The following is a 12,060-nucleotide window of genomic DNA, read 5'->3' as shown; positions in this document are numbered from 1 at the left end:
ACACCTTCCTGCAGCCAATTAGCTGGAGTTTTGGTCCATTGTAGTGCCCTGTCCTGGGGGGAAAGGAGGTGCTGATGGAAGATGAGGAGGAGGCTGTGGTGGCTGCAGGGGGACCCGGGGCTCTGCAGGTGCCACCCCGGGCAGCCCGGCTGCATTTCTGCTTTTCCAGAGTGGGTGGAACTGAGCTCCAGCCCAGCTGACACTGCAGAACAGTGGGTGGCTGTAGCAGACAGCAAGGCTGCATCTGAGAACTTCCTGGGGAGCCAGGGATCTGTACCAGCCCCGTTGGCACCTCGGGGAAGGTGCTCGCTCAGGATCCCACTCTCCTCCAAGTGCCAGAGAAGTTTGTGTTTGTTACATAGCCAGAGATGCTGTCACAGTGCTCATATGTGTCTCTCTGCACAGGCAGAACCACAGAATCCAGTGGTTCAACCTCAAGACACACAAAAAGGCACTGGAGGCAAAAGGACCCATAATCTGAATAGAAAACATAAATATATTGGCTGATTTTCTACAGGAACTTTATGCCACTAAAGCTTTTAGAACTAAGGAAGACTCTCAGTGACTCAGAAGCTTCAATAAACTGCCTGTAGAACCAACTACTCTGATTTTGAAAAGCACCAAGGATCACAGGTCATTTTCAATTTTTGTTTTTGAAAACGTTATTCCTCTGGGATCCAGCTAATTCCCACTGAAGCACTGACAGGAGACAGAAGGATGCACACAGGTCTGGTAACAACTAAGGACCAAAGAGATCTTTGGGAAGGTAAGGAGAAACCCAAATGGGAAGGGAAATGTTGTCCTTGTGTGACAGTCTGGCTGATGGGAGCAGGGAACACCAACCAGTGGGACTGCTGCCAGAGGACAGTAGTCACCATGCAAAGGTCTCCTGGGGGAATCTGTTGGCTCCAAAAAACATGAGGGATTCTGGCAACAAGTGCTGCTGCTAAAGTGGAATTGGATATTTTTCACTGCTCTTTAGTTTAATTGGACTTTTGTAGATGGTGAGTAACATTTGCAATGAGTTATAACAAATGTCACCTTATGAAGCATCATGCCAGCACTGGATCCCTTTCCTTCCCAACAGTTTTGTAGAAAGAAAAGAAAGCTTCAAATATCTTAACTCCTCAGGGAGATCTCATCTCCCAGTAGAATTCCAGCCCAAAGAAAGGTAATAATGTTAATACCTCAAGCACATAGGAAGCTGCAATAAAACCAAACAGGAAGGACTCACAAAATTAATGATCTTCCTGAATTCCTCTCATGCCAACACCTGCATAGCCTGACAAACACATGCTGCTGACTGGGTTTGGAAATAACAGCAGACAGGATTAAAAGAAAATAATAAAAATGTCTGCCTGGAGTTCACGGAAGACTTCAGCAAAACCTTTATCTGTTGAGTTTCCCCTCAGCCAGAGATTCAGCACAATTTACAGACCCCATGTCTTTGTCAATCAAAATTATTTAACAAAGCATCAGCCACACCTGTGGGTGGAATGAATGAGCACAAGATCCCTGCTCTAGCTGCCACCTCCCAGCACCACCAGGTTCCCAGGGGAGCATCTCTTGGTGCAGCAGACAATTCTGGTAGGCCCTACACACTTGTGTTTCCCAAACTGGTCCCATCTCCTGTTTAACACTCCAAAATTACAAAAATATTGATGCAATCCAGGTAAGAGAAGGGGGAGGCAATGCACAGGTGCTGCCTAGAGAGAAGCAGCAGGGATATTCCTGAAAGGTAGCAAAAATAGAAACACAGTCACACTAAAATTTGGGAATCGGTGGAGAGAGCCTGAAAACACGTGTTTTCCATATGAATTCTCCTCACAGAGAGGAATTTTCTGCTACTTGGGTTACTGTTTGGGGCAAGGAAAATTCTTCCAGCCTATGCCTGACTGCAGATGCCTCAGACAAAATGCAGTGACTGGCTAAAGCAGTGGGGGTACCTGCACCACAAACAGGCGGAGAGAAACAGGAGAACGATAACGAGAGAAATACAACAAACCACTCAAGATACAGGCAGGAGGACTTAGCACTCAGTTTGGACTCTACCACCTCTCTCCAGCAGAGATGCCCTTCTCCCTGAATTATTAGTCCAAATCTCCAAGCCTTTTCAACCTGACACCACTTCTGTGGTGAAGAAATTAGAGTTTTAGGCCTTGAAAAGCAGCCATACCTGGCAGGAACTGCTGGCCTGGTTTGGGAAAGGAAAGTTTCTGGCCTTTTGCCACTAAAAATTCCATGAGCCGTCACTACAAAAAGCTTTTAGGGTCTGTTAGGAGTTGAGCCATCCCTCAGTTCCCACGTTACACACACCACACACTCGCACACAGCCCTGTCTCAGGGGAGTCAGGGTGACCTGGATGAAATGGGATGAGCAGAACTGGAGGGGAGGCAGCCAGAGCCAGTTTACAGCCTTGTATCACTAAACCCATTATAAAACAGGGCCTTCCTGGATTTTATTTGCTTTGATCATCGTGATGAAGCTGATTCAGAGGTGGAAAAGCACCATTGCTCCTGATGGCTGAGCTGCCTCTGCAACGGAGGCACAGAGACTCTGGGGGTATTGAATTTGGCTGCCAGCTGACATCTGACAGCCTGAGGAACTGATCAAACACCGATTTTGGACACGAGACCAACAGCAAAGAGTTACCTTTCCCACTTGCTGGGACTCTGCATCACACCTGGGAGCAGCCAGCAAAGCCCCCCAGCTGGCAGGCTGCTCAGAGCACGGCCGGGTGTTCCCTCACTCCAGCAAAACTCCCTATGTTAAATGCCACTGCACCTTCTCTCAGACCTGAGCAGGGTTCATGTGCTGCAAAAGCCACCTGCATTTTCCAGCTGTATCAGCCCCATCAAAGAATTGATCTCCTACAACACATCTTGCTTCACTGCTCCCCCCATCCTTCTTGCCAAGGCTGTTTTCTTCTTTTTAGTGTTTCAGGGAGAGCATTTTCCTCATTTTGCAATTCTAATCTGGACTCCAGGTCTGGAAATCACGGCCTGTAACTGTGAAAATGGCCTGACTTTCATGGTGCTCACACACTGCCTGCTCAGTACTATTGATCTTTTTAAAAAAGGTTATAAACCTGAGCTATGAAATAGTCCAGAAGGGCCACTTAGGTAAATAATATTACATGTAGTTAATGGACCAATTGAATTTGTGATTGGATCCTTCTTTTAAGTGCTCTAGATCTTATTTACTAACAATGCCTGGCTGAGCACAGTATGAGGAAATAACTGACTTTGTAACGTTCTGCAATTCCCTTCCTTCTGCAAAGATACCCCCTTGTTCCAGAAAATTGCTTTTTCCATGGAGTTCAGTGGGAACCAGATTACAACCCTAAGTCTCCCTGCCTCTCATGACATCTCTCACCACCAGAAGCAGAAATTTTTCCTGATGCCTTTAAATGCAAAGAGAGCCATGACTGAATAAATGTATGACCTCAGACATGTTTTAAAATTATAAAATTGCAGTGACCTTCTGGTTCTGTGGCTGTGTAAATTCCTTTTAGCTAAAGCCCCATGATCTCAGAAAGTTTATATCCAGCTCATAAGTTATATAAAATATATCACTGACTGGAGTAAGTGCTGTCCAAAACTTGCAGGGCCACAGCCCAACACAAAAATGAGAAAGTGACAGCTAATAAAACTGGGGATGAGTAATCCACTTTCACTGCCCAACATGAGAGAAAGGAAGAGCACTAACAGCACATGTGATAAAAATGCAAGGCACTGTGATTCACAGTGGAGATACGTCCTTAGAACACACAGAGAAAAATTCCCTATGAAGTGTTTTTCACTCACCGCCACTCCAGGCCTAGGTAAGAACACATCAATTCCCTGGGTACAGCACAGAACCTCCTAGCCCAGAAGTGTTTGTAAAGAAAGACAACCTCAAACTTCAGATTACAAAGTTTACAGCCACCAGAAGAAAATTCTTTGCCAGTAACGCAAAATGTCACAATTTGACTCAAGTCCCAACTGCAAATCTTAACTTCCTGGGGAGGGTGACAATTATCAAAGATATATATGTTTGATTTGGAAAGGACAGCTCTCTGGTAGAAGTCTCTTCCGCTGCATAATCAATCGATGAGTCATGAGCAACCGCATATGGGGACATATACACGTGGTTTTATATGTCTGTATGAGATATAGATATGTGTAAATGTTTATATATATAATATAAGCTCCTTGCTGGAAGCTTCAGCTTTGTGTCCACTTGCAAAGCACTGAGGATTCACCTGCCTCATTCTGTTCAAAGATGAGCAAGAAGCTCCCCTTGCAACAGGATGTTCTCCTCTACATCTCCTCTGCCAGGCAGAGCGTAATTCATGGATGACAATTTGGGCTGCAGACAGCCAGGCCTGACCAGAAGTCTCAAATGCTTAGGGCTCCCTCAAGGCTCCTGCATGTCCAGGGATGGGCTCTGTGTGTTTTGATCCACCCCAGGGATGGGATGCAGATGGACATTAGCCCAGCGCTGGCCCACTTCACACGGCATTGATGGGGTGTTAACGATGCTAAAATTTCAGCCGAGCTCCTCAGCCACGCTGGGCTGGGAACGGGGAGAGCAGCTCTGCAATAAAAACCAGCTGCAAACCAGACTTCCCTGCAGCACAGCCAGAGGAGTTATCCCTGCACCTGGGAGAAGGAAGCAGAGGTGCAGGAGCTGCAAACCAAGACACAACTTTGGGAAGGATGACAGGAAAAGCCTCTGGTGTAGAGCCAAATGCAAAGCTCCTCTTTGGGATACAGCAGGAGGGGGAAGTACTGCCCCAGCCATGGAATATTTCAGTATTACCTCAACAGAAATCAGTCTGGGCTATTAAAATGATTAAAATTACTTCCTAGTGATGGAATGGCTGCAGAACATACTTTCAGCTACTATTATAATAAAGCATTCACAGTCTGCAATTCTCCCACTTCTTTCCACAGAGCCATCATGCAGGTGGTAATAAATAAAAATGTACCATTGTGAGAAGATTAAAAAAAAATAAGCCCTGGAATATATTCATAGTATATATCTTTACAAATTCAGGCAGAACAGAAAGCTCATTTTGTCTGTCTGACGTCACTGCTCTGTCCCTTACTTGTTTGAGATGGGGTATGTATTCATTTTCCACAGAAAATAGATGTCAAGTGCACTGAGAAATACTGTCAAGCACGCTGCCCTGTTGTCTTATCTGCTAATGCAGCACTAATGTAGCATGGCATCATTATCATCTCCAGGCTCTGTGTCCACTGCTTCTGTGCCTGCTGCTTGTAATCTCTGCCTGCTGCAGCTAATGAACAAGAGATTGGGGTTTTTTTTTGGTTTGGTTTTTTTTGTTTGGTTTTTTTTTTTTTCTTTTGCTTGTTCCCACTCTGGCTCATCATTTCTGCAATCAGCAGGATAATCTGGGAGCATGGTGTTGGGGAGAGCAGTGAGGAGTGTCAGACCTGCCTCAAGCAGCTGGAAGTGCAAGTGAAGCACCCAGGTAGGAGGGGAAAGTCCAGATGATGGCACAGGGACCAAGCAGCACTAATGTAGCATGGCATCATTATCATCTCCAGGCTCTGTGTCCACTGCTTCTGTGCCTGCTGCTTGTAATCTCTGCCTGCTGCAGCTAATGAACAAGAGATTGGGGTTTTTTTTTGGTTTGGTTTTTTTTGTTTGGTTTTTTTTTTTTTTTTTGCTTGTTCCCACTCTGGCTCATCATTTCTGCAATCAGCAGGATAATCTGGGAGCATGGTGTTGGGGAGAGCAGTGAGGAGTGTCAGACCTGCCTCAAGCAGCTGGAAGTGCAAGTGAAGCACCCAGGTAGGAGTGAAAAGTCCATGATGGCACAGTGGCCAGAGAGGGGGAAAGGCAGTGGCAGCAAGCTCTGCACTACCAACAGTAACAGTCTGGGCTCTTTGTCTCATCTGGCAATGAGTGGATTTATCAGTGGCTATATTTCCCATTTCTGAACAAGCTCTGCTGAGCTGTTTTCATTGTCACCCCTGTAAAAATAGAGCCAGACCCAGCACATGGAGCATCCATCACCTGCAGCCCCTGCTCTGCACCTCCAGGGTTCCTGTGCTGCAGCAACTCTACCTCTGGCTCCCTTTTGGGTTTGTTCCCAATTCTGCATTCAAACCTGACTGGAGATTCTTGGAAGGAAGAGGCAAACTCCTGTGCTCAATTCTCAAATGAATGTTTCCCAGTTGCAAAAAAAGGGTTTTTTTTAGACAATACTACGTTTGCCTGCAGCACCTTTTGGATATGAAAAAGTGCAAAACATGTCAATTCTCTTTCCCAGGTTAACTGTAAACCGTGGTAAATGCAGAGGGATTAAAAGCCAAATTCATTGCATCTGTAGAACACTGGGGACAGGCAGACAAGGAACCTGTGCCCCATGGAGAGCAAGCACACCACTTTCACACTTGTCTGAACAAATGGAACCAAACAGAGAGCACTGGGTGGGCAAGGAGCTCACCCTGCTCCCATGAGGGTGGTGGTGGCTGGCAGTCACTCTGCAAAAGGAACAAACTTCCAGACATCTCCCTGTTCTAAAACCTTCCCGGGAGGAAAAAAATATTATTTTGAGGGGCTTCCAGACAGAGGAAGAAAAATCTGAAAGATCCAAAGATCTGAAGTAGTTAGAGCAGGTGACTGATTTAAATACAGCCCAGCTTGCTGTGGGGTGGGGAGATTCCATCTCCTTCAGCAGCTGCACACACTGCAGCTCACAGTCCCTTTCCATGCAGCTTCCTCATCACGCTGGATCCTGCCTAGTTCAGGCACACCTCACACCAAATCTCACACTCTGAGCCACCCAGATGGTTGTAGAGCTGAGAAAGAGAAACATTTCCACGAGCAAAAGGTCTCTCTGAGTGGATTTTTGAAGGATGGAGACCGAGCATTGCGACTGCAGGGCAGCCACAGTTTGTGTCAGTCATGGCTTTGCACAAATCAGCCCTGGTCATCACATCCTTCACAGTCCCTGGACAAAACAGCTGCCTCAGCTTCATAGGGAGGTGGAAATGCCATCCAGAAAAGAGAAATCTTCATAGAAAGCAGGTGTGAGCGAGCTCCTCCTGACAGTGATAATAAACAGAATAGTCTGCAGATAAAATAAAGAAGCAAAGCCAAATCCTAGTTCATTAAGATAGCTCAGGAAAGAGCATAGAACTGCAGACTGGACAGTTTTTGAAGACCCACAGAAAGGCTGCAGGCAGTAAAGACATATTCATTTTAAGTAGAAAAATGTTGTTCTCAAGAGTACTAAGAAGGCAAATCCAAAAGACACCAAAAATGCTGCAAAGACATAAAGCAGCTTGGGAGGGGAGTAACATTTATACTGCTTCTAAGTGAAGGAATGCATAGAATCAGGGTTTTGCTTCCATGAATGCCCTAAAAGGTTCCTGAATAACAACTGCAGTATAAAACTTGCTCATTCAACCTCCAGATCATTCCAATAAAGTCAGAGATTTGGGTCAGAGATTTGCAGGAGTAACCACATTATTCCCTTAATTTTGCCATACTGACACTGTGCTCTTTGGCTACCAACAATAATAGCACGCTGATCTTTTGATCAGGCCTAAAAGTCCTTTCTAAAGGACAGACAGCATTCATCCTCATGTTGTATGGGCTGGAAATCTGCAGCAGAACAGAAGTTATTTGTTTCATCCTTGTGACAGCAGGTGGTAACTGGGCAGGACACCCCATAAATACAGATACACATATATATTATATACCTAGAGCTTAACAGGTGTAACAATTCCTTGGTGCCTGCTGAGACAAGCCCAGTGCCAAGAGTGACTGGAATGTAGTAGTTTCATACAATGAAAGTGATGATAAAAACTAGAAATGTCCCATATTACCAGGGAAAAACCTGATTTTAAATATCCCACAGGGCTACTCTGTCACACATTGAAAAATCTGCAGGACAGTATCTTGGAAATCAGTTCTTGGTTTTCCTAAGGGGAACTTCTCACATGGGCACAGGATGCCTTTTTCCCTTCAGGCCTTGTCTGCAGTGTACCTTAATGCCACTGCTTTTTTCTTTTTATATTTCCCTTCATCAAGATACTTTTCTAAAATTTTCTCCCATTTTCTTCTGGATTTAATTTTACAGTTTGCTGCCCTGTTCAGTTAAGTGTTGATTCAAGACACCTCAGCTTTCAAGAGACATCTGAGGTGAGGCTCATCAGTTTCTTTTCAGAGGAATTTTATTTTATATGCTCTGGAGTTCAGGTTCAGCTACCATATAACTGCAGGGGGTTCATGTTTAAATTGAGCTGCATTCCTTTGGCTGCAGGAGTGGGCCTAGGCAGAGGAAATGCACAAATCCATAAATAAGGCTTGGCACGATTTCCCTGCTCTACTTAATGCCGACATTTACAAGCTCTGTTTTTCCAAACCCCTCGCTTCCAAATCCCTGCACCTGCTAATTTGTTAATTCTGTTTTCACTGAGTTTAGACTTATGTATTCTTAATTATGCTAATGAAGAATAAACTACTTAAAATATTAACATTTTGCAAACCTTAAAAAGAAAACAGTTAACAAATACCTTGCCCCTGGGGTCTGTCTTAACTGTTGGATTCACAGACCAGTCCAAGGCATTACTTTTTCTCTTGAGGAGATGTCCTGTCCTCCCTTTCTCCTCCTTCCCAGGTGTCTTCTGATACAGCCTCACTTTCTCCTTTTCTGTCTGACCTCTGCTGGGAGGGAGAGCTCACAGTTAAATGAAAATCACCCCCAAGGTGGTCATTACCTCAGATGTCTCCACCAGTTTTCTTTTTCCCCCTTGGTGTCGATCTCTCCCCTCCAAGGCTCTGTAAAGGCTCCTTGCCCTGCTCCCTTCCAGCCATCCTCACAACCAGTGTCTGGAGCCTGCTGGCAGTTCCTGGGGTGCCACAGAGCTCTGTCCCCTCCTGTCCTCTGTGCATCCCCGGGTACCTCTGCCAGGCAGCAGAGTTACAGCTCTGGCAGAGCAATGAGGAGGAGACAAGGTGTGCTCCCTGCAAGGCAGGAGCTGAGCTCTCCTCCTCATGTGTCAAACAATTCCCTTTCCTGACCCAGAGATGGGGCAACTGAGAGGTGTTTTAAACACTTTTATTCCATTTTCAGTCTCATGAGAAGGGTGAGACAATGCAGATGTTATTATTCATACCATCACAAACAGAAGCCAACCCTTTCCTAATCCAAATACACTCTAAGTGTTTCTTGGTCTATCAGCTTTTGCCACACCATACTGCAAACACCTTAAAGCCAATCATCTAAAATTACCCCTCGTGGGTCCTAATACAATAAATCTTCCATAGCTCTACTTCTCCAAAGTATCTAGTCTTATTTACAAGGCCATCCTTTGAAACTTGTTTCTAGCTCCATTTCTCTCTCAGCAATGCCCGTCCTATTCCATTGCATTTCTAAGTCAGCATTTCTTATCTCAAAGTTTGCATACAGATGCACACTGTGTGAGCCTTCTGCCAGGCCCTGAGAACTCTCTACAGATCCATTTCCCACATTCATGCACCCACAATTCCACCAAAGTCTCCTTTGCTCTCCCTGAACACTGCTTTGCACACCTGGTTTATGCTTTCCAGGCTTCTACCTAAACCATAGGTCAGATCATGGCAGCCATGCACTAGAATTGTGATTTACTGCACATAAAAGGGATGGTGAGCACTGAACCTGCAAAGAGGAAAGCTGACTAATTGCTTCATTTCCCCAAACAAGGACTACCTGCAGAACAGTCCCTGGCTGCTTGGGGTTTCTTCCTATCTGTGCACTCCTGATAAAAGCTGTGCTTTTCATGCTGCCAGTCTTTCCTGAATGTCTGCGTGGAGCTGCTAAATCGCAGATTACAACGTGTAGGATATCGTTCTCACCATCTCCCTGACAAGGCAGCATTGTTTCTTACAGGACAGATGGCTCACAAGATACTGATCTCTGCCAAGGGAGCAGCACTGCACTGTCTGCAAAGTGCCTCTAAAGTGACTCTGAAAGCAACTGTTTTGGCATTAAGATTGAGATTGAGGATAAAGCACACCAAGGAGCAGGCCATGTGAGCAGCATCACTCTCAGCAGGGTATCAAGGAGCTGTTTCACCCCAGGAGAGCAGCTTTCCCCAGGGTTGTGTGCTCCCCTAACTGCTCACGGTCTGCACGACTAGACTAGATTACAGTCATGCCATGCTTGTCACTTCCCTGGGAGTCTAGCCACACTTGCTGGGGTTTATTTTCAGCCCTCAGCTTTGGGAGTTCAATAATTACATGAGAATGTGTTCTTCTGGGGGGAAAAAAAAGTTTCTAGCCTCTGGGGTGTGAAGTAAAGAGTGTGAGTCACAGAGTGAACTTCATTGATGCAGAAACCAGACAGAAAGTGTCCCAAATTCTCTGGGTTTAAAAATCTCCCAACTTTAAGCCAAAGTTTGCAGATTTGAGATGTGGGACAGAGAGGGGAGAAATGGGCCTTGGAGTCTGTGGACTTGGCAGAACACGAATCACAGAGTCACAGAACATCCTGAGCTGGAAGGGACCCACAAGATCAACCAGTCCAACTCCTTGCCCTGCACAGACACCCCAAAATTCCCACCCTGTGCATCCCTGAGAGCTCTGTCCAAACACTCCTTGAGCTCTGTCAGGCTTGGGGCCATGACCATTTCCTGGGAGCTGCTTCATCTGGGGATGCCAGATCTTCTCTGCAGGCCCCTGCACCTCCTATCAAGTCCCTTCCTGGCTGGAAAAATCCCCATCGTGGTCCTTGCAGCAAGGGACGTGCCTATGCTCTGCCCTGGTAGCAGGTCAGGGTGACAGAGGCACTTTGTGCACTGCCTCAAGCCCACACACTTCAGGGATTGCCTATTTATAAAGCTAAAAGGTGTTATCACTCAGCCAGCACAGTGCAGAAGCATCACTGGCGCTCTCCATGGAGGCAGTTTTGTAAATCCATTAAATCATTCCAGCTAGATATCATCCACCTTGTTCACATGGAGTGGCACAGGATCCCTTTGACTCAATCCAATAAAGCAGCCACCAGTGTAACACCAGTTTTGGCAGAGGAGAAATGCATTTCTGCGCAGGCCTACTCAACAGCCAAGGCCTGCTGAAGCTCCTCTGCTCCAAGACACCTCTGCCATTGCCAATGCTGAGCTTAAAACCAGCTGTAAAATATGCTGCACACTGGAGAACTTTCTTTAAGCAGAGTCGTAAGTGTGGCTACAGACAGAAATGCAAACAGAGTTGGTTTCACCAGACAGGCCCTCCTGCAAAGCCCGGCCCACTGGCACACCTGGTCACGGAGCCCTGGCAAACAGAAAGCACCATCACCCCCCTTTTCCAAGGAAAACAAGGCAGGAGACACTTCCAACTTTTGAGAGAATATCCAAGGCAGTAAAGAACCTCATTCCACTCCACACCTTAAGCACTGACTGACCCTTGTGGAATTCTGCAGTGCAGTGAGACCTCCCTGCTGGTGTTTTCCCTCAAACAAGGCACTGGAGCAGCAGATGTACAGTGATGATGCACTGCTCGTCTCCTCTGACAAGCACTGTTCTTTCAAATCCTCATTTTCTTTTGGTTTCCTCTTGCTTCTTCATCTAAAATCTTCCATTCTCTATGGCTCTGAAGGATCAGAAAATTCGGGTATCTGATGCTTAGACAGCTACAGGAGTTAGCAGACAGCCTGGAAAAGAACAAAGGGTTTGAACAGCCCCATCTGTCTCAGTGAGGGGTTGAATCCTGGGGCACAACCACTGCTGGTGACAATCCCAATCTTTATACACCAGAGGAGATGGAAAGTTACCAGCTTGCATTACTTTCCTTTTTAGCATCCTTATTATTATCATTTTTACTCCATGCCTGGTGGTGTTTGAAGACACCCCCACCTATTTTGTCCCACCTAAATGGAGCTACATAAATAAAACTTGTGCAAGAAGTGAGCTGTGATTAAGGTGCTCACTGAAACACAGGAAACAGGCAGAGAATTTAAGGAACTCTCCAAGCTGCTGGAGGGACCACTGCAGGCATCAGACATCACTTGGACATGGTTTTACCTGGCACGTGTTTCTTTTCCAGCTTTTGCTTGCTCA

The sequence above is a fragment of the Onychostruthus taczanowskii genome, unplaced genomic scaffold (assembly GCF_017590055.1).
Source record: "Onychostruthus taczanowskii isolate IOZ18803 unplaced genomic scaffold, ASM1759005v1 scaffold81, whole genome shotgun sequence".
Classification (NCBI taxonomy): domain Eukaryota; kingdom Metazoa; phylum Chordata; class Aves; order Passeriformes; family Passeridae; genus Onychostruthus; species Onychostruthus taczanowskii.
The sequence above is the reverse complement of the archived record's forward strand: the minus strand, read 5'-3'. Positions refer to the sequence as shown.